We start from the raw sequence: 21,722 nt of genomic DNA, 5'->3' as shown, positions 1-21,722 counted from the left end.
TTCCATTTGCTACTTCATCTGGTAATAAAGTCTCTACCTTGTTCATTTTCCTAGTAGATCTTCATATATGCTTGTTTTGCAACTTTTGGGACATTTCAAGGTCAAAACTCTAGATTGGAGCTCCCTTAGGGTAGTGAGCTATAGATCTGGACATCATTGAGCCCCAGGAGCTCAAAGTAGCTACCTTTATGCAAAGCAAGGTCTTGTTCCAAACCCTAGGTTCCCATTTCTAGCTTATTTTGGTGTTTCAGCTTCATACCTCTATGCATGTACGTAAAGTTGGCAACTTTACGTGTTATATCGGCCCTAGAAGCTCAGATCTATGAATTGGATGCACTGGAATCGATTAGAATCAACTGTTTAGTGAGGACATGCATAGGACTCGACGAGTTGTTCTTGGACTCGGCGAGTCGGAGCGCAAACCCTCCCGATTTCTCCGATTTTAGAGTTGTGAGTTGAATCAGCGAGTGGAAGAGGACTCAGTGAGTTAGAACAAGGATCTGGAAGTAGAGGGACTCGGCAAGTCTACGTCCCGACTCGGCGAGTCGAGTCGCGAGTTAGAGAAGTGTGAGTCCGGGAACTCGGCGAGTTCATAGTAGGACTCGGAGAGTAGAGTCAACCAGGAAGTTGACTTTGACCAGGAAGTTGACTTTGACCAGGGGTAAAATAGTCATTTTATCCTGAGATTAGTTATCAGTATTTGATTTAGTGTTTATGGGATTTGTAGCCGAGGAGTTCCGGAGCAGCAGTCAGACAGTCTCAGATTTAGCACCTCAGCAGCCAGCGTTACGAGGTGAGTTTCCTTCCATTAGGAACGGGTCTATGGCCACAATGTCAGCCCGTTTAGTTAGCAGTAGTTCCGGACTTCGGTCTGATGCAGTAGTTAAGTGTGCTTGATGTCTTTGTGATTCAAGCATGTCTTTGTGTTATGTGTTCCAGACTTCGGTCTGATGGAGTATGCAGTATATGTGTTTATGCTAGTAGTTATGATTATGCTATGCTATGTTCAGTCAGTTCCGGACTTCGGTACGATGCAGAGGGCAAGGCCCTGGTTAGTTCCGGACTTCGGTCTGATGCAGTTTCCGGACTACGGTCCGATGTAGAGGGCAAGGCCCTGGTTAGTTCCGGACTTCGGTCCGATGCAGTTTCCGGACTTCGGTCCGATGCAGAGGGCAAGGCCCTGGTTAGTTCCGGACTTCGGTCCGATGCAGTTTCCGGACTTCGGTCCGATACAGTGGGCAAGGCCTAATAGTTGCTTTATATGTTATTGTATGGTATGTCGTAGTTTGGGGGAGCTCACTAAGCTTTGTGCTTACAGTTTCAGTTTTTGGTTTCAGGTACTTCCGCTAGTAAGGGGAAGAGCTCGGGATGATGGCATGGCACACACCACAGCTTCAGTTTATCCTGGGAGTTTTATTCGGATATTTTGATATGTTTTGACATTAGATGATTTGATAAATTTCTTATGACATTTTGAGACGCATGATCCATGGATTTATCTTTTAATATTTGATATTATGGTTTAGTAAAGTTTTCAAACGAAAATTTTTGGGTTGTATTTTTGGGATGTTACAAGTTGGTATCAGAGCCTTGGTTTGAGGGATTCAGGCACACTTTCGGGTATGACTGGACTCAAACTAAGGAAACGGTAAAAGATTTTCAAAAGAAAAATCTTTTCAAAAGAACTTTTGAAAAAGAAACTTAAAAAGAAAAGAGTTTTGAGAAAAGGAAAAGGGTGTGGTGCATGCGATCAGCCAAGCTCAAGTAAGTACTCCCAAATTACCCATACAAGTATATGTTATAATTATCAGTTCCAGTTTCAGTAGAACAGCATGCTAGAATAGGACTAAGGATCTAGGAGGATGCCTTATGTGCCTGTTATATGTGTTTCAGCTTATTGAGAATTGCATGCTAGTATTGAGTAGACAACAGTAGGATAGCCTGCTTAGGTTATGCCTGATAGTATGGGCTTAGCATTGCATGCTTGTACAGTTTCTAGTTATGAGGATAGATTTGCTTGAGTAGTTTCCTGTGTCCGAATGCTGCTTGCTTCGTGCTTTGTAGGACTCGGAGTGATGGGAGTTAGCCATTAGGTGAATACGTCACGTCACATGTGATCAGGGTTGAATAATCTCAGAGTGCTGGATTTGGCCCTATTGTGCAGCTCTCGTTTGAGTCTAACCGTTGTAGGGATGAGTCTTTTACTCGAAGGATTATTTGAGCCTCGTCACATGTGATGGTATTCAGGTGATGGCTAATTGGCTTTACAAGGAGGCCTTCAGCAGTTGAGGACTGGATTGGGTGGAGTCAAAGATTTCCCTAGGGCAAGCCTAGGATGAGAGTAGCAGAGATCAATAGCAGTAAAAGTGACTTGGTGGAGTCAAGGCAGTTCTTGAAGAAAGTACGGATAGATGTGGAAGGTAGTATGGGCCCGTACTACTAAAAGCAGAGGATCCATACTTGAATCGAGGAAGGCTGAGATGAGACCAGGAAACTTGTAGTAGTAGCTGTTGGATTAGGTGTCTAAGCCCATAACTATAATTGGTATGTACTTGAATTGATAGCAGCACAGTCCTTTTGGGTTGCCCTCAACCTAGCAACTGGACAAGGAAATTATGAAAGGAGAGATATTAATTTATAAGATTAATAAATTAATATATAAATGATTTATTAATATGTTAATGGATTAATATATTAATTAGAAATCATTATGTTTAATTAATAGTTAACCAGAAATTAATCAGAATTAATTTTGGGGTTAAAAGAATTAATTATGAAGTGCAGGGACTAGTTTGCAATTAACTAATAGTTGAATGGAAGGATCCAGAAACCCTTTGGAAGGGGGTGGACGAAAACCCTAGGGGAAACCCTAGAGAATTCGTCCAAGGGGTCCAGTAAAGGCCTTTGGATCTTGCTTAGGCCCTAAGCAAAGGATAACTAGGGTTTTCCCTAAACCCTAGATCCCTCAACTATTTAAGGAGCCTCCTGGCTCACATTTGACGGGACTCATTCTTTGGAAGAATACCTTGGCCGGAATTGCATACTCCCTCCCCTCTCTCTTCTTCTACTTTCCTTCTTGCTAGTCATTGGGTGTGATTCCATTAGAGGCATTACACTTGTGGTGCTAAAGCTTCCAAGAAGATCAAGATCAAGATCAAGGGAATATCAATTGTTTGTTATAACAATTGAAAGGTATGTAAACCCCAAACCCTAGTTTGTTAATTTCGAAATTAGCCTCTCTCCTCTAGGGTTCTTGTTTTGCAATTCAAAGTTGTATGTTCAATAGTTAAAACATAGATCCAAAGTAGGTTGCATGTGAACTTAGGAATTGTTTTCTAGTTTATTTGTTTTACCAAAAACTCATCAGTGGTATCAGAGCCATTGTTGTTTTAAATTGAATTGCTACAATTGTTGAATTGCAAATTAGGGTTTATAGCTATTAAACCCTAAAGGCCATAATTTGCGATTTCTAGGGTTTTGGATCAAAGGTTTTTTCGAAAACCCTAGCCTCCAAAGAACCCTAATCGAAATTAGGGTTAGGGTTTTGAAAACCCTAGCTTACTCCCTTGTGAATTTTGCAATATGCTAGAGGATAACTAGGGTTTCTTGTTTTGGATAATTGTTACTTAATTAGATTAATTGGATAATTATCCTTACCCTAATTTTCGAAATTTAGAGGGATAAGGATTAGGATTAATTTAATTAGATAATCCTTACAAGATTTAATAATTTGATTAATAGTTAATTAAAAGATAAATATTAAATCTAGTTAATTGGTTTATTTAAATTTAAATTTAATAGCTTAAATTTCGAAATTTATAAACCCTTGAAGTTTTAAAATGTTTTAAAACACACCTTTTATATATATTATAATTAAAAGTTTAATATTATATATGTATAAGAATATGGTCAGTCAAATCGCTAGTATGCCTCATTCACGAAGCTAATATATAAGGGGGGTATAAGGAAACTGCCTATAAAATGGTAGTTGAATGGGTGTCCACTCTCACCCACCGCTTCCTTGATTAGTGGAGGGTCGTTAGCAGAACGGATTTGATAGGACAACTACTTCTCATTAAAAGTATAATGATATTAAAGAAAGTACTAGAACATTATTTTCAAAATCCAAACTCTAGTTACTTTAGGAAAAATGTGAAAAGTATGCTAATCCATGAAATTGCACATTATGCTTTATTGGTCGTTAGTGGAGCGTGTGTGGTTAACCAGCACACTAAAGGGCACTAATAAAGAGTAGTAATGGGTATCTCATAATTTTCATTTTGATGGAGCGTGTGTGGTTTACCAGCACATCAATAGTTAATGATAAAGACAATGAGGTTACCAAGCACATTTGCATGGTTATTCACATCTTGTTTGTGATCCTCGGCATCCCAGTCACAAATAGAAGAGCATAATCTGAGATTAAAACATGCCATTGAATAGTTTCAATGTATCTCAAAAGAATTAGGAATTTCACTTTGTTTGTTTCGTCTAATGGTGGAATTGGTGAATCGTCATTCACCTACCTTTATGAAATTTGCACTTGGATCTCGGCATCCCATTTCTAAGTTGTGAATCTTCATAGTTGGATCCTAACCTTGATATTATATCTTTGGGTTATTCTATTAAGGTATCTTGAAATCTAACTAAAACTTTCTTTCTTTTCAGATGTCTACTCCTGGAAACACTTCTGCTTCATCCTCCTCCAACCAGAACTTCTCTTTGCTCAATATCTGCTCCAAAGTCGTTATGGATGGCTCAAACTATAACGATTGGATGCGCAACATCAAGATGGCTCTTCGTTTCGAGAACAAAGAATATGTTCTTGAAAAGGAGCTCAAAGAACTTGATGAGAATGAAGCTACTCCTGAAGAGCTTGCTGCCTACAAGAAACACTACGATGATGCTACCAAAGTGGCATGCATCATGGTAGCAACTATGTCCCCAGAACTGCAGAGGTACTATGAGGACTACTGGCCTTTTGAGATGAACAAGGACCTTATGGAAAAGTACCATAAGCGAGCTCGTCAAGAAAAGTTTGAAGTAGTCAAGTCACTCATGACTTGCAAGATGAAAGAAGGGGGGTCAGTTGTATCCCATGTGCAAAGAATGCAACGCTACATAGAGCGTTTGGTCAAGCTCAATATTCATTTTGATGAGGAATTGGCCATTGACATGGTCTTGAACTCACTTCCTGAATGTTATGGTCAGTTTATTCTAACTTACCATTTGAACAATACTGAGCAGACCCTAGCCCAATTGCACAACTTGTTGCAGACAGCTGAGGCAGGGATGAAGGGTAAAAGTATACCCTCCACACCTGCTAGTGCCCCTGTTTTGGCTATTGGACAGGGAAAGGGGAAAAAGAGGAAAGGTCCTCCCAAGCAAAACTGGAAGAGCAAGGCTCAAGCTGGGTCATCTAGTAATGGCCCAAAGGCTAAGCCCAATGGTTCCACTCCCCATGTTTCTGATCCAAAAGAGGCAGTTTGCTTTTACTGCAACCAAAAGGGGCATTGGAAGAGATCATGCCCACAATATCTGCAAGATATCAAGGATGGCAAAGTAAAGCCATCTTCGGCAGGTATTTACACTATTTCTGCTAATAACTCATTATCTTCTCGTTCATGGGTCCTTGACACAGGATGTGGTTTTCATATATGTTCTGATTTACAGGGTCTAAAGGAAAGTGAGGAGATAGAGCGAGGAAGGATAAACCTGATCATGGGAAACAGAAAGTCTTCACGAGTAACCAAGATCGGAGTTTATCAGCTTCTGCTTAGTAATGATGTTAGATTAGATTTAATAAATTGTTGCTATTCGTCTGAGATGACGAGAAACATTATTTCATTTCATGCATTGTTCAGACAAGGTTTTACATATTCTTTTAATGATTTGAATGGTTCAATTTCTGTTTATAAGAATGGTGTTTTTATGTTTGAAGCTTTGCCTTGTAATGGTGTGTATGAAACAGTGAGTTATGTTGATAGCTTAGGAAATAGTATACTTAATATTGACTTGTCTAATAGTGTAGACAAGGCATGCTTGTGGCATTGTCGTCTTGGACACATTAACAAGAAACACATAGCCCAACTCCAAAAGGATGGAGTGTTGGAATCATTTGACCTAAAGTCAGATGATATGTGTGAATCTTGTCTTTTGGGAAAGATGACAAAATCACCATTCACAGGGTCTTGTGAAAGAGGTGAAGGTCTGTTAGATCTCATACACACGGATGTGTGTGGGCCCTTCAGATCAACTACAAGAGATGCTAATCGATTCTATGTGACTTTCACTGACGATTATAGCAGATATGGATATATCTACTTGATCAAGCATAAGTCAGAAACTTTTGAAAAGTTCAAAGAGTTTAAGCATGAAGTCGAAAATCAATTGGGCAGAAAGATAAAGATACTTAGATCCGATAGAGGCGGGGAGTATCTTAGTATCGAGTTTAACAACTATCTGAAAGAATGTGGGATAGTCTCACAATTGACTCCTCCTAGGACACCACAGTTAAATGGTGTAGCTGAGAGGCGCAATCGAACCTTGTTAGATATGGTTCGTTCTATGATGAGTCGGGCTTCGCTTCCTATTCACTTCTGGAGGTATGCCTTAGAGACAGCCGCCCACATCCTCAATCTTGTCCCTACAAAGAAGGTTGCCAAAACACCTCACGAAATGTGGACAGGGAAAGTTCCCTCGTTAGCACATATTAAAGTCTGGGGTTGTGAAGCTTTCGTAAGACGAGAGACTCACGACAAGCTAGTAGCTAGAAGTGAGAAATGTGTTTTCATTGGTTACCCAAAGCAGTCTTTTGGATATTTGTTCTACAGGCCTAGTGAGAACGTGGTCTTTGTAGCACGAAGAGGAGTCTTTCTTGAAAGAGAGCTCATATTCAAAGAGGACAGTGGGAGCACTATTGACCTTGAAGAAATTCAAGAGTCAGCCAATGAAGGAACCTTAGATGACACTAGCACTCAACCAGAGGAAACAGTTCCTGTTGAACTAATTGATAACTCATTACCTCTTAGAAGATCCACTAGGGTGAGTGTGCCACCTGAGTTGTATGGTTTTCATATTACTTCAGATGGTGACACATTCATAAGTGACAGAACACTGGTAAACTTAGATGAACCAGTCACTTATAAGGAAGCAATGGCAGGCCCAGAGGCTTCCAAGTGGAAAGAGGCAATGGACAGCGAGATTAAGTCCATGTATGACAACCAAGTTTGGAATTTGGTTGATAGTGCACCAGGTCGCAAGACAGTTGGGTGCAAATGGATCTTCAAGAAGAAGACAGACATGGATGGGAATGTGCACACATTCAAAGCTCGACTGGTTGCAAAAGGTTTCACTCAAACCCCAGGGGTTGACTATGATGAGACCTTCTCACCAGTAACTAAGATTAAATCTATTAGGATATTGCTTGCCATAGCTGCCTTTCATGATTATGAAATCTGGCAGATGGATGTCAAAACTGCTTTCCTTAATGGGAAGTTGGCTGAAGATGTTTACATGAGTCAGCCATAGGGTTTTGTTGATGCAAAGTTCCCCAATAGAGTGTGCAAGCTTGAGAAATCCATTTATGGATTGAAACAAGCATCTCGCAGTTGGAATCTTTGCTTCCATGAGAAATTCAAAGAGTTTGGTTTCTCTAGAAGTGAAGATGAGTTTTGTGTGTATATCAAGGCTAGTGGGAGTATAGTAACTTTTCTGGTGTTGTATGTCGATGACATATTACTCATTGGTAATGACGTTCCAACCTTGAAAGAAGTTAAGTCTTGGCTTGGAAAGTGTTTTGCCATGAAAGACCTTGGAGAAGCTGCCTATATTCTTGGGATTAGAATATTGAGAGATAGAAAGAAGAGACTAATTGGACTTAGTCAGAGCACATACTTGGATAAGGCACTAAAGAGGTTCAGTATGGAAAATTCCAAGAAGGGAGAGCTACCTATCCAGAGCAATACCAAATTGAGTAAGACTCAATGCCCGAGTACAAATGTTGAAATAGATGACATGAGTCGTGTACCTTATGCTTCCGCTGTCGGATCGATCATGTACGCTATGACATGTACTCGCCCTGATGTGGCATTTGCTTTAAGCATGGTCAGTCGCTATCAGGGAAACCCAGGTAGAGCTCATTGGATAGCAGTAAAGAATATACTCAAGTATTTGTGAAGGACGAAGGACTGGGTCCTTGTACTTGGTGGCAATGATACTTTGAGAGTAGATGGTTACAGTGATGCCAGCTTTCAGACGGATAGAGATAACTTCCGTTCACAGTCAGGCTGGGTATTTTTACTAAATGGAGGAGCAGTTACTTGGAAGAGTTCCAAGCAAGATACGGTGGCTGATTCTAATTGTGAATCAGAGTACATAGCAGCGAGTGAAGCGTCGATAGAAGCAGCTTGGTTGAGGAACTTCATCGGAGATCTCGGAGTTGTTCCAACCATCCAGGAGCCTATGGAACTGTTCTGCGATAATGAAGGAGCGGTTGCCTTGACAAAGGAACCGAGAGATCATGGTAAGACCAGACATATCGACAGAAAGTACCATTTCATCAGACATAGAGTAGAAGAAGGCCATCTTATAGTAAAGAGGGTGTCATCTGAAGATAACCCAGCAGATCCCCTCACAAAGGGTCTGAGTAGGGCTAAGCATATTCAGCATGCTCGGAGCATAGGACTGAAAGATGATATTAGTTTTAGTAGTTAGATTAGTTTTTGAAACTTGTAACAAAGTAAATGTAATTGACTTTTGGTGATTAAATAATAAAGTATTATTTATAAGTTTGGCTACTACCTTTTGTCAATTGTTTATTATTGTGTTTCATTTTTGCATGTTTTACTTCCTGAATAATGAGATTATTCAAACTCCACAGTCGCTCGTACTCTTGGAAGTAAGTAGTGAATTAAGACTGTCATGAATTGGATTGCAGATTGTCTAAGGATAGACATGGCAATAGAATTGCTGCAACGTTCATGAGTACTCAAAAATTGAGATTTGAGTATTGGATAAACCCTCGCTCAGAGTATTACTTCATGGAATTCATCACGAGTAATACTGAGACGATAATATCTTATAATCTTGAAACGAAGATATATGAGTTGTAATTTACAAGTCGGTTGTGCATTGGTGATACGAAAACGCATCAGTAACTTGGTGTTATGAAACGTATTGTCATGCATAATTTGATGAGTAAAAGATACAAGCATATGAGTCAACGTTTATTCGTTCCTTTTGCCCTAACAGGAAAAGCGATATCTGTGGGCCCCTCGATGATTTGGTGTTGACTTATGTGCTGGGCCCAGCCAGGACTAAATTGATGTGTTCGATTAGAAGTCCTACATCATCACAAATCAGGAATCGGGAAACATAGATTCTGGACAAAGAGATTGATTACATTCCATGTCTTTTGTCTAGGGATATCAAGCAGAACGAAGGGTTATATGATCACTTATCTTAGGACACGTAACTGACTGGGTCAGAGTTCGGCAGCAGCTTTTTGGAAGCTACAATTTGTTGGTCAAATTTAGAAGGCATACTAGCAATTATAGTTACAGACTTATCCAAGTGGGAGACTGTTGGATTAGGTGTCTAAGCTCATAACTATAATTGGTATGTACTTGAATTGATAGCAGCACAGTCCTTTTGGGTTGCCCTCAACCTAGCAACTGGACAAGGAAATTATGAAAGGAGAGATATTAATTTATAAGATTAATAAATTAATATATAAATGATTTATTAATATGTTAATGGATTAATATATTAATTAGAAATCATTATGTTTAATTAATAGTTAACCAGAAATTAATCAGAATTAATTTTGGGGTTAAAAGAATTAATTATGAAGTGCAGGGACTAGTTTGCAATTAACTAATAGTTGAATGGAAGGATCCAGAAACCCTTTGGAAGGGGGTGGACGAAAACCCTAGGGGAAACCCTAGAAAATTCGTCCAAGTGGTCCAGTAAAGGCCTTTGGATCTTGCTTAGGCCCTAAGCAAAGGATAACTAGGGTTTTTCCTAAACCCTAGATCCCTCAACTATTTAAGGAGCCTCCTGGCTCACATTTGACGGGACTCATTCTTTGGAAGAATACCTTGGCCGAAATTGCATACTCCCTCCCCTCTCTCTTCTTCTACTTTCCTTCTTGCTAGTCATTGGGTGTGATTCCATTAGAGGCATTACACTTGTGGTGCTAAAGCTTCCAAGAAGATCAAGATCAAGATCAAGGGAATATCAATTGTTTGCTATAACAATTGAAAGGTATGTAAACCCCAAACCCTAGTTTGTTAATTTCGAAATTAGCCTCTCTCCTCTAGGGTTCTTGTTTTGCAATTCAAAGTTGTATGTTCAATAGTTAAAACATAGATCCAAAGTAGGTTGCATGTGAACTTAGGAATTGTTTTCTAGTTTATTTGTTTTACCAAAAACCCATCAGTAGCGATCCCTCGAGATATATCAGTCTTTCTGACGTTTGTCATGATGTTTTCAGAATGGTGGTTTTACGCCCTAGGCCAGCAGTCGGTAGTTCAGGAGCTGGCGAGGGATCAGGATCAGGCTCGGGGGCCGAGCATCTAGATGAGCAGACCAGGGAGTTCCTCTCTTCAGAGGTTACTCGCACCATACTTGAGCAGACTCCTGTGATCTTCGGTTCGATCAAGGAGGGTATTTTAGAGTTGATGGACGAGAGGTTGAGCACCTTCCGTGCTGAGGTGGCGGCCATGATGGGGTCGCACACACTCACCTTCAGGGAGTTCCGGGCTTGTGGAGCTCCAGACTACCATGGGGGGCGGGATCCCATTGTGAGTACCAGGTGGTTGGCGGATGTCGCCAATGCGTTCCGCACCAGCAGATGTCCCGAGGGCGACAAGGTCAGACTAGCATCCTGTCTTCTGAAGGACAGGGCACGAGATTGGTAGGAGGAGATCGGGCATGTCATCGGGGATGACGCAGCGCTTGATGCGATGACTTGGGCTGATTTTACTACCAGGTTCAGAGCCGAGTTTGCACCGGTTATTGAGGTGCAGCAGTTAGCCAGGGAGTTTCAGGATCTCACCCAGACTATAGAGACAGTGGCGGAGATTACCGCCAAGTTCAGGGAGAGGGCTCTTCTCGTTCCTCAGTACGCAGCTGATGAGGAAATGAAGAAGGCCCGTTATCATGAGATGTTGCGGAGTGATATCCGCCAGTTTGTGAGCCGGTCCAGCTGTAAAACGCTGGATGATATGATTGCGAGGGCTCGTGAGAGAGAGAGAGAGATAGATTTGGAGATGGAGAAGAAGAGGAAGCCAGAGGCGGCATCTGGCACAGGGAGTTCGGGAAAAAATCCCAAGGTATCAGATCACAGATCTAGAGGACAGCAGAGCCACAGTCGGTGTGGCAAGTGTGGGAGATTGCACGATGGGGTGTGCAAGGCAGGTAGTGCCGGTTGCTATAAGTGCGGCCGGACCGGGCATATGAGTAGAGATTGTATAGCTACCACCACCACCACAGCAGCTGATCTGATTTGCTTCCATTGCAATCAGAGGGGACATAAAAAGTCCCAGTGCCCGAGTTTAGCAGCAGCGGGGAAGGTGGCAGCACCTGCCCCTGCTACTTTGAGGATTACAGACGGCCGTCAGGGCCGGGGTGAGGCGCCAGTGGCGAAGAGTAGAGCTTTTCAGATGACAGCAGAGGAGGCGCGAGCGACTCCTGATGTGGTGACGGGTATATATTTTCCTCTTATCTCTTTATTGATATTGATTGTTTCTTATGGTTATATGTTTTCGTATAGGGTCGTTCTTAGTGAACGACATTTCAGCTACAATATTGTTTGACTAGGGGGCTACCCGATCATTTGTTTCCCTTGCGCTTAGCAAGAGGTTTAGCAGAGCTCCGGGGGAGCTGGATTGGCCACTTCAGGTTGAGATAGCTGATGACAGGACCGTCAGGGTCGCGAGAGTACATAGGGCGTGTTCGCTGCAGTTATTTGATGAGCAGTTTTCAGTGGACTTGGTTCCCATTCCCCTGCGAGGGAATAAGGTTATAGTGGGTATGGATTGGCTGAGCCCCAATGGGGCAGTGATTGATTGTGAACTGTAGTTAGTGAGGGTTCGCACTCCTAGTGGGGGAGAGTTAGTGATTCAGGGCGAGAGGCCACAGCGTGGACCGATTCTGTGTTCAGCAGCGAGAGCGAGGCGCTACGTTCAGCAGGGTTGCGCAGGGTACGTCGCCTATGTCATAGATTCCCGGGAGAAGGGTAAGGCGACAGTTGACAATGTGCCAGTAGTACGAGAGTACCCGGACGTATTCCCAGAGGATTTGCCTGTAATACCTCCGGAGAGACAGGTCGAGTTTCGGATTGATCTGGTTCCTGATGCGGCTCCGATAGCCAAGGCACCGTATCGGTTGGCTCCTCCAGAGATGCAGGAGTTGTCTACACAGCTGCAGGAGCTGCTAGACAAGGGTTTCATCAGGCCGAGTAGTTCACCATGGGGAGCCCCGATCCTATTCGTAAGGAAGAAGGATGGGTCGCACCGTATGTGCATAGATTACCGGGAGCTGAATAAGGTAACGGTGAAGAACCATTACCCACTCCCGAGGATAGATGACTTGTTTGACCAGCTTCAGGGAGCATCTTGGTTCTCCAAGATTGATCTGCGGTCAGGGTATCACCAGATGTGGGTCAGGGATGAGGATGTGCAGAAGACCGCTTTTAGGACCCGCTATGGTCATTATGAGTTTGTGGTGATGCCGTTCGGGCTCACCAACGCTCCAGCCGCATTCATGGATCTCATGAATCGCGTATGCAGACCGATGCTGGATCAGTCAGTGATAGTGTTCATTGATGACATCTTGGTTTATTCCAAGACTTAGGAGCAGCACGAGGAGCACCTGAAGGAGGTGCTAGAGACACTGAGGAGGGAGAAACTTTTCGCAGAGTTCTCCAAGTGCGAGTTCTGGTTGCGAGAGGTGCAGTTCCTTGGACACCTCGTCAACCAGAAGGGTATACTAGTAGATCCGGCCAAGATAGAGTTCGTGATGCAGTGGGAGGTCCCGAGGTCTCTATCTGAGATTCGGAGCTTCCTAGGATTGGTAGGGTACTATAGGAGATTCATCCAGGATTTCTCCAAGATAGCAGTTCCACTCACCCGACTGACCAAGAAGTCGGTGGTGTTCCGCTGGGGGCCTGAGCAGCAGGCAGCATTTAAGACCCTCAGACAGAGATTGTGCGAGGCACCGATTCTTACCCTGCCAGAGGGAGTAGAGGATTTTGTAGTTTACTGTGATGCTTCGATCACAGGTATGGGAGCAATGTTGATGCAGCGAGGGCATGTGATAGCTTATGCCTCTAGACAGTTGAAGCCTCACGAGGCTAACTATCCGACACACGATTTAGAGCTGGGGGCAGTGGTGTTCGCCCTCAAGATTTGGAGACATTACCTCTATGGGGTCCGCTGTATCATTTACACGGATCACAAGAGTTTGAGGTACCTCATGGATCAGCCGAATCTGAACATGAGGCAGCGCCGATGGTTAGATGTGGTAAAGGATTATGATTGTGAGATCCTTTATCATCCAGGCAAGGCCAACGTAGTGGCCGACGCCCTAAGCCGCAAGGCGGTAGCAGCCCCGATCAGGGATGTATGTCTGAGGATGACAATGATTACTCCATTGTTGGAGCAGATCAGAGAGGCACAGGTTGAGGGCCTGAAGGAGGAGAGGCAGAAATGTGAGAGGATTGTGGGCCGAGTAGCTTCCTTTGACTATGACAGTCGAGGATTGTTGACCCTTCATGGGAGAGTATGGGTACCGTACTTGGGCGGAGTACGGCGGGTTTTGATGGACAAGGCTCACAAGTCTCGGTTCTCCATTCACCCAGGGGCGACGAAGATGTACAGAGATCTTCGACCCGACTATTGGTGGCCCTGCATGAAGCGGGACGTAGCTTGGTACGTGGAGAGATGCCTGACCTGCAGGAAGGTCAAGGCGGAGCATCAGAGACCCCACGACAAGATGCAGCAGTTAGACATTCCAGTGTGGAAATGGGAGGATATCACTATGGATTTCATCACTAAGCTTCCCAGGACCGCACGTGGAGTTGATTCGATTTGGGTCATAGTGGATCAGCTGACCAAGAGCGCGCATTTCATACCGATTCAGGAGAGCATATCGGCCGAGAAGCTAGTCGATATTTATGTGCGCGAGGTAGTGGCACGACATGGAGTGCCTGTATCAGTAGTATCAGATCGAGACGTCCGGTTCACTTCCAGGTTTTGGAAGCGGTTTCATGATGAGATGGGGACTCGTCTTCACTTCAGCACCGCTTTCCACCCTCAGACGGACGGGCAGAGTGAGAGGACGATTCAGACTCTCGAGGACATGCTGCGGGCATGTGTTCTAGATTTTGGTGGCAGTTGGGATACGTATCTTCCATTAGCGGAATTTTCGTATAACAACAGTTACCACGCCAGTATTGACCGCCCTCCTTTCGAGATGTTTTACGGGAGGAAGTGTAGGACCCCGATTTGTTGGGGCGAGGTCGGTCAGAGGGCCATCGGGAGCACTGAGGTGGTGCTCAAGACCACATAGTTGATCCAGCAGGTCCGTACCAGACTGCAGACTGCGCAGAGTCGGCAGAAGAGTTACGCCGACAGGAGGCGTTCAGACTTGGAGTTTCAAGTGGGCGATATGGTCCTCTTGAAAGTGTCACCCAGGAAGGGTGTTATCATATTTCAGAAGAGGGGTAAGCTGGGCCCCAGATTCATTGGTCCGTTTAGGGTTTTGGCCCGGGTGGGTCGGGTTGCTTATAGGTTAGATCTCCCAGCAGAGCTCAGCCAGATCCACAGCACATTCCATGTTTCTCAGTTGCGGAAGTGCTTAGTGGATGATTCAGCAGTGGTACCCCTGGAGGACATTCAGGTTGACGATAGCCTGAACTATATCGAGAGACCAGTGGCGATTCTAGATCGCAAGGTGAAAGAGCTGAGGAACAAGGCAATAGAGTTAGTTAAGGTGCAGTGGCAGCACCGCAAGGGTTCGGAGTGGACGTGGGAGCCCGAGGAAGAGATGAGGGAGCACTACCCAGAGTTGTTTCCAGAGACAGCAGACTTCAAGGACGAAGTCTAAGATAAGTGGGGGAGAATTGTAACGCCCTGTTCCTGGTACGTATTAATTTATTAAATGTCTGTTATAAAGAGCTACTCGGCGAGTAGTAGCCCTAACTCGTCGAGTAGATGCCAGGTTGGACGCGGGTTTTAAGTGATCTACTCGGCGAGTCCACGCCTGGACTCGACGAGTAGGCTAGTCTGGATGAAACCCTAATCCTTAGGCTTTGTACCCTATTTAAACGTCCTTATAGCCCCCATCCCAGCCTCTAGCACCCTTAGAGCGTTTCCCCCTCAAAACCCTAGCCTCCATTGGTGAGTTTGAGTGATTCCTTCTTGATTTTGAGTGTTTTGGTGTATTCTTGGAAGTGTAGAAGAGAAGGAAAGAGAGAAGGTGCAAAGGAGAAGAAGGAGATCCAGAAGCTAGCTTCCATTTGCTACTTCATCTGGTAATAAAGTCTCTACCTTGTTCATTTTCCTAGTAGATCTTCATATATGCTTGTTTTGCAACTTTTGGGACATTTCAAGGTCAAAACTCGAGATTAGAGCTCCCTTAGGGTAGTGAGCTATAGATCTGGACATCATTGAGCCCCAGGAGCTCAAACTAGCTACCTTTATGCAAAGCAAGGTCTTGTTCCAAACCCTAGGTTCCCATTTCTAGCTTATTTTGGTGTTTCAGCTTCATACCTCTATGCATGTATGTAAAGTTGGCAACTTTACGTGTTATATCGGCCCTAGAAGCTCAGATCTATGAATTGGATGCACTGGAATCGATTAGAATCAACTGTTTAGTGAGGACATGCATAGGACTCGACGAGTTGTTCTTGGACTCGGCGAGTCGGAGCGCAAACCTTCCCGATTTCTCCGATTTTAGAGTTGTGAGTTGAATCAGCGAGTGGAAGAGGACTCAGTGAGTTAGAACAAGGATCTGGAAGTAGAGGGACTCGGCGAGTCTACGTCCCGACTCGGCGAGTCGAGTCGCGAGTTAGAGTCAACCATGAAGTTGACTTTGACCAGGGGTAAAATAGTCATTTTACCCTGAGATTAGTTATCAGTATTTGATTTAGTGTTTATGGGATTTGTAGCCGGGGAGTTCCGGAGCAGCAGTCAGACAGTCTCAGATTTAGCACCTCAGCAGCCAGCGTTACGAGGTGAGTTTCCTTCCATTAGGAACGGGTCTATGGCCACAATGCCGGCCCGTTTAGTTAGCAGTAGTTCCGGACTTCGGTCTGATGCAGTAGTTAAGTGTGCTTGATGTCTTTGTGATTCAAGCATGTCTTTGTGTTATGTGTTCCAGACTTCAGTCTGATGGAGTATGCAGTATATGTGTTTATGCTAGTAGTTATGATTATGCTATGCTATGTTCAGTCAGTTCCGGACTTCGGTACGATGCAGAGGGCAAGGCCCTGGTTAGTTCCGGACTTCGGTCCGATGCAGTTTCCGGACTACGGTCCGATGCAGAGGGCAAGGCCCTGGTTAGTTCCGGACTTCGGTCCGATGCAGTTTCCGGACTTCGGTCCGATGCAGAGGGCAAGACCCTGGTTAGTTTCGGACTTCGGTCCGATGCAGTTTCCGGACTTCGGTCCGATACAGTGGGCAAGGCCTAATAGTTGCTTTATATGTTATTGTATGGTATGTCGTAGTTTGGGGGAGCTCACTAAGCTTTGTGCTCACAGTTTCAGTTTTTGGTTTCAGGTACTTCCGCTAGTAAGGGGAAGAGCTCGGGATGATGGCATGGCACACACCACAGCTTCAGTTTATCCTGGGAGTTTTATTTGGATATTTTGATATGTTTTGACATCAGATGATTTGATAAATTTATTATGACATTTTGAGACGCATGATCTATGGATTTATCTTTTAATATTTGATATTATGGTTTAGTAAAGTTTCAAACAAAAATTTTTGGGTTGTATTTTTGGGATGTTACACCATTGGAAAAGCTTGGGCCCAATTTGGAAAATTAGGCCATAAGTGGGCCAAAATTAGGCCTTGATGATTATGAGACATTAGACCATCGGAATGCCAATTGTTTGGACTAGAATAAATGGTTGGGCCTTAAGATAAGTCCATGTAGAGTTTTGGGCCCAAATTGGAAGATTGGGCCATATGTTGGGCCTTGGCTCATTGATTGGTTTTTGGGCTTTCAGAGTGTGTGTTTGGAGCTTGGTTTCGGACCAAGTTAGGTCAAGGGTAAAATAGTCTTTTTACCCCAATCATGGACTTATGGTTATGTATTGGAACCCAATTATTAATTGGGTGTTGTTTTGATGTTGACAGTTCGGGAATCTGTCAACCAACAGCTAGAGATTTATTCGCGGGACTTCAGCAGTGCGAGGTGAGTCTCCTTACCATACCAATGGGTCTAAGGCACCAAGGCCGGCCCATTCAGTTAGTTGTAGTGTTTATTGTAGATTCACTACTGATTTGTCTGGTATGCATGTATATGTGGTATGCTAGTGATTATGTGGTATGCTAGTTGTCTTTGTGATACTTGCATGGAAGACCATGGGGGGAGCCCATGACACTTGGATGTAATACCATGTGGGGGATCCCATGACTTTTCAGGTAAAGACCATGGGGGAGCCCATGACACTTGGATGTAAGACCATGTGGGGGAGCCCATGGCTTTTCAGGTAAAGACCATGGGGGATCCCATGACACTTGGATGTAAAACCATGTGGGGGAGCCCATGGATTTCCAGCTAAAGACAAGGGGGGGGGAGCCCATGGCATTTAGGTGTAAGACCATGTGGGGGAGCCCATGACATCCTGGAGTAAGACCCTGGGAGGAGCCCACGACATCCTTATGTGTTTATATGCATGGCTTGTGTGATTGATATGGTTTATGTAGCTGTTATAGCTAATATGGATTATGTGGTTATGTGGATTGTGTGAGGTATGCTCTAGGGAACTCACTAATCTTCGTGCTTACAGTTTTGTTTATTGTTTCAGGTATCATCGGTTTGGAAAGGAAGGGTCCGGCTTGATCGCAGTGCACACACCCGTGTTCCGCAATTTATGATTTTGGGACGAACTCTGATAAATGTTTTAATTAACCATGTTTTTGGAATGTTTGGATTTAGAAGATATCTGTGTTTTGACTATAATAGAAATAAATTTTTACCCACGATTTTTGGGTCGTTACATTGTGATAACGGGTCTGCTATAAAATTGGATCTTAATCCTGTTTTCCATGAAAAGACTAAACACTTTGATGTTGATTCTCATTTTATTAGGGAAAAGTTACAAAATGTGTTATTCAGGTAATAAAAATTGAGTCTGATCAAAATATTGTTGCTATGTTGACAAAATCTTTATGTTATAATCAACATGAGTTTTTATGTGATAAAATGGGTTTGATGGATGCATTCCATAAAAGTTAATGTTTCTTTTCTAATAACTTGTTTGAGAGGGGGTGCTAAGAATGTCATATGATTTCAAACTAAATTATTAGTAAATATTTCTTTATTGTTGAAGATTGTTTTTGTAATTTTTGTTGGATTAATTTGTGTGAAGTTTGTGAATAAGGAGTTAAATTGTAAATGTTTGGTTGTTGTGGACCACGACTCGTTTTCTCTATTTCTTATTATGCAAATAGACATGTGAACCTCATATTGGGTGGATATTACTTGAGTTCATATGGGTTTGACCCGGTGGGCTTATCCGAATAAGTTATTGTTTGAGTGTGTGCATTATTTCTAATAACTAAGAAACATTCATACACACACACACACTTCAATATCCTCTCGTTCTCTCGTCATCATTTTCATTAAGAATTAGGGTTTTGAGTATGTTTGTCTTAAACCTTCATTCGTTTTACTTTTTCGTTGTTAGATTAGATGAGTGTAGTGTAGATAGTTTTTTTTGTAGTGAGGATCTGGTGTAGAGTGTGAGAGTTTTTGTAGTGAGGTTTCAACTATAAGTTATCTGAAAACCAACTGGTTATTCGTTCATAATAAAATAAGTTGATGTTGTGAATTTCTTTGTGTTTTAGAATATATATATATATATATATATATATATATATATATATATATATATATATATATATATATATATAGTAGACGTTTTTCCCCGCGCAAAGCGGCGGTGATAAATAGCTATTTTGACGAATAGTTTCTTACGAGAAAATAATTATTATATTTTATTATTAGTTATTATGTAATAAAAAATTACTACTTTTAAATAAATTATTTATGTTTATACATGATATCTATATTGTCTGTTTATATTACTAATACAAATTAATTAATATCGGTATCTAGTTTAAGAAATAATTTATAAAAAAGAATTTTATATTTTAAAATTTTGACTTTGTTTCAACTTGAATTTCTTAATAACCTTCATTAATTTAAGTTTTTAAACTTTTGGCAATTATTAATAAATTATTTATACGAAAAGTTTTGTAACTTATACCTCTTAAATTTCAAGATATGACTAATATGCTTTATAATATAGTATAAGATATATATATATATATATATATATATATATATATATATATATATATATATATATATATATACATATTGTTGTATAAATAAGTAGGAATGTATTTACGTTCATAATAATTTTGCATTGAATTGTAAATGAGTGTATGAATGAATTTATTAAGTTGTCAATATAGTCTTAAATGAAATGTGAACATGACGTTTTTTTTCATTTTTTTTATAAAAAAAAATAGAAAAAAAAACAGGATTTTAACTAATTGCCTCATATTCAAATATTTTTATGCTCTACTGAAATTAGTTTCTTTGTTCCTAACTTTCTAATGGTTCATACTTGAACTATTCATTATAGATATATGAACTATGATTGAGCCAAAACCATTGTTTGTTAACTCGAATTTGAGTTTCATTTTAGCATATTAGTTGTTCAATAATTGTTGGAAAATATACATTATATCGTTAACTAAAAATACTTACCAACAAAAAAAAAACTTTTGGTATACTCTATAATAAATAAGGATCAATCAATTCTGATAACATGTTAATTGTAGAGGGTGAATGAGTGTTCTTAAAATTAAAATGTTTCTTGATGAATGTTTACGCGCCTTAGGAAGAAAGACGAAAAGAGGAATTATGGCGCTCGATTACTTCTTTTATGGAACAAAACCCTGATAATTACATGGTTTTTGGTGATTTCAACGTGGTTTGTTATGCTTCAGATAGACTAGGGTCGTTGTTCAATCAAACCGCAACAGATGCTTTCAATGATTTTATAAGTATCTGTCGTTTATGGGACATCCCCTTGGGTGGGCATGCTTATACTCGTATCAGTAGCGACGGGGAAAAATTAAGTAAGCTTGACAGGTTCCTAGTTCTGTAGGATGTTTTCAATATTATTCAAAATCTAGAAGCGATTGCTCTTGACAGATTGATTTCAGACCACATGCCTATCGTTTTGAGACAATCTATTGAAGATTATGGTCCCGTTTTCTTTAAGTTGTATAACTCATGGTTACATTCTCCTGATTTTGATGACTTGGTCAAAACGGTTTGGTCTAAAGCTCAAGTTTGTAAAGGCTCTAATATGTGTATTGTTTTTAAAATTAAATTAAAGTTTGTGAAAGAAAAACTTAGAGCTTGGAATCGAGATTACTCGGCTGAAAAGAACTCGAAGAAACAAGCTTTGATTTTAGCCATTACTGAAACCGAAAAAGATATTGAGGGTGGTATTGGTACAGCAGACATGATAAAAGAAAGATTCAATTTATTAAAAAACCTTTGTGATTTGGAAAATGAAGAGAGACTTGATCCGGCGCACAAAGCTAAAGTTAATTGTGCTATAGAGGCTGATGAAAACACAAAATTTTTCCATGGTTTGATTAATCAGAAAGGTGTCAACTATCTATCAAAGGAATAAAGAGTGAAAAGGGCGTAGCTAACTGATCCTAGGGTTGTCAAAGATGTTTTTTTTTTCAATTTTTCCAAGAGAAATATAAATCATTTGATGGGGTGAAAGTGAGTCACAGAAGTAATCACTACGAATCCTTGAATGATGATCAAATTACTTCCTTGGAAGCGATTATTACTGAACAAGAGGTTTGTGATGATATATGGGCTTCTGGTTCGGATAAATCGCCAGGTCCATATGGTTTTACCTTCGATTTTTTTAAAAAATATTGGGAATTTTTGAAAGTTGATGTTATGGAATTTGTAAGTGAGTTTTTTATTACGGGAAGATTCCTTCAGGATGCAATTCATCTTTTATCACTTTAATCCCCAAAGTTAACAGCACGGTGATAGTGACTGACTTTCAGCCTATTAGCCTTATCGAAGCTCAGTATAAGATTGCTAAAGTCTTAGCAATAAGACTTTCTCGAGTCATTGACTCAGTTGTTAGTCGTGAGCAAAATGCTTTTGTCAAGGGCAGACAAATTTTGGACGACTGACTCATGGTAAATGAAATATTGGATTGGTACAAAAAAAAAGAAAAGAAAAAAAAAGCTCATGATTTTTAAGGTGGACTTTGAAAAGGCGTTCGATTCATTATCTTGGGACTTTCTTGACCGTGTGATGCTTTTCTTGGGATTTGGTTCCGAATGGCGGTTGTGGGTCCGTGGCTGCTTGAGTTCGGCCAAGACTTCTGTATTAGTCAATGTATGTCCTTCTACAGAGTTTTCCCTTCA

The sequence above is a fragment of the Lactuca virosa genome, chromosome 2, assembly GCF_052849685.1.
Source record: "Lactuca virosa cultivar CGN04683 chromosome 2, Lactuca_virosa_CGN04683_v6, whole genome shotgun sequence".
Lineage (NCBI taxonomy): Eukaryota > Viridiplantae > Streptophyta > Magnoliopsida > Asterales > Asteraceae > Lactuca > Lactuca virosa.
The sequence above is the reverse complement of the archived record's forward strand: the minus strand, read 5'-3'. Positions refer to the sequence as shown.